At 33.8% G+C, this 2,014-nt stretch overlaps 1 long non-coding RNA gene across 1 annotated transcript; it reads left to right on the top strand.

Annotated features, from left to right (window-relative positions):
• Positions 1-259: 259 nt before the first annotated feature.
• LOC120183113 lies at positions 260-784 on the top strand. The gene is made up of 3 exons (XR_005521915.1): positions 260-326; positions 416-465; positions 588-784. It is a non-coding gene; the product is annotated as an uncharacterized LOC120183113 (long non-coding RNA).
• Positions 785-2,014: the final 1,230 nt, after the last annotated feature.

Consider the following 2,014-nt stretch of genomic DNA (forward strand, 5'->3'; position numbering starts at 1 on the left):
ACTTGTTTTCATATTCATAGAGTAAGATTCTTGTTCTATTTTCTTTCTTGATTATTGGTTTGGGTTTGTAATTAATTAAGAAAATTGTTGTCTTTTATGAATGGTCGAGGTGTTATTTGTTTTGTATTTGCATATATTATTAACTAAGCCTTTTAAGTACGAATGGGAACGAACCATTTATAGTGCTTATTTGAATTTGTTTAACTATAATTACTTCCTTTTTTATGAGGTCTTGATTGTTGCATTTTCCTTCTCCTAGGCTTTGCCTTATTTATATGTTCCATTGGCGGATTTGTTACCTCAGAGCACTCCTACACACCAGGAAGGTACTGAGCATGTTTGATACTCTTTGCATTTTGTCTATTGTATGGGTAATATTTGATTTAAATTGCACTCCTTATTTATTTTATAACAGATGATGCATGCACGCATGCCTTAGCTCTTGCCTTAGAAAAAGCCGTGAAGGTATATTCAGTTAAATTCATGGAGTTGTGATTGTTGATTTGTGCTTTTTTCCTTTTTTTTTCGATTGCTATGTTGCTGATGCAGTAGATATGGTGTGAATTTGTTTTAAATTGAACTTGCAGCTGAAAGGTGGTTCTGGTTCAAAACAGCAGCATGTCCATGGTTGCAGCCTTGTACGAGCAAAGAAATTTTATGTTTATCATTCATCCGAAGAGCTATTTGTGAAGATTCACCTGTATCCAAAGACTATATTATATCATTATCATTATTATTTTTTGAAACAAAGAACATTTTGTATTCACAAGTTAGACTAGATATTGAGGACAAAATGTTAGACTAGATATTGAGGACTTTGACATGATCAAAACTACCGTCCTCATGACGTCTCTCGTGCTGCCAATCTTCTTTTGGTAGGGAATTGATTATGTTTTTCAATGTGTTGTTATCACTATCATTCATGGACTTCATATTTGCTTTGATTTAATGTTTTGGACTTTTTTTATTCCGTTCTAAGACCTGGGCTGACCTGTAAGATGATTTTAGTCATAAGTGGCCTATTATGTTTAGCATACATCTTTTTGATCTAGGAATTTACTTAACAAACTCATAGGTCATTGGTTATGCAAAATGAATATATTCCAATAAAAAGAAGGATTCAACTGAGTCAGGAAGCAAGAATGAGGAACATATATAGTATATACACAAAGATACTTCATAAAAATTTTGGGTTTAAAGTCTCAAGACCCCTTAGGTACTGCTCGACTTCCAAAATTTTGAGCATTGAAGAATTAAGTGTGGGGGTCACGGATAATAATTCCTTGCTTGGATATTACAAAGCAGGTTTCAGGTGGTACACCAAAAGATAAAGAAATGAAGGTTTAGCCATACTCATTTGTTGGAATTCCAGAGACTACAAATTTCAAGAACAATAAATTGGATCGAAAGCTAAGAAAGCCTTCAGTTTTTGATGGTTTACCTCTAATTAAGTGCTGGTGCTGCCAAGATCAAAGTCCATGGTGTAGTCATACTCAGTTGTTGGAATTACAGAGGCTACAAATTTCAAGAACAAGAAAATATACCTGCAATAATTGAGTTGAAAATTCATGAAGAAAATGTCACACCATGTCAAAACTGAGAGAACTGCCATACAACAACAATTGAATTAGCAACAATTGAAAATGCGCACAACAATTGTTCGTATACGAATAACCAATGCACGATCATTTTGTCACAAATCTGCATCGCTCTCGCTTGCTTCGAGTGTGTCAATTGCTGTTATGAACTCTGTGATGGTTTCTAGTGATCTAATGAAAGGTAGTTGAATTCTTGAAGACGAAAACACATGGATATGAATATTACTATTGTGGTTTTGTATGTATACGCTATTGAAAATGATAATGCTATGAGCCCATGAGCAGTATGTCTATTATTAAGTTACTAATGCAATGAATACATATACTATTCTAATGCCATCTAAGATAAAGGGAAATGTTATAGAGTAATGCAGGTATCTTAGGGCAGCAGATGCATAGTATAATCAATCAAACAT

This window comes from Hibiscus syriacus, unplaced genomic scaffold (genome assembly GCF_006381635.1).
Source record: "Hibiscus syriacus cultivar Baekdansim isolate YM2019G1 unplaced genomic scaffold, ASM638163v2 tig00003725_pilon, whole genome shotgun sequence".
Taxonomy (NCBI): Eukaryota; Viridiplantae; Streptophyta; class Magnoliopsida; order Malvales; family Malvaceae; genus Hibiscus; species Hibiscus syriacus.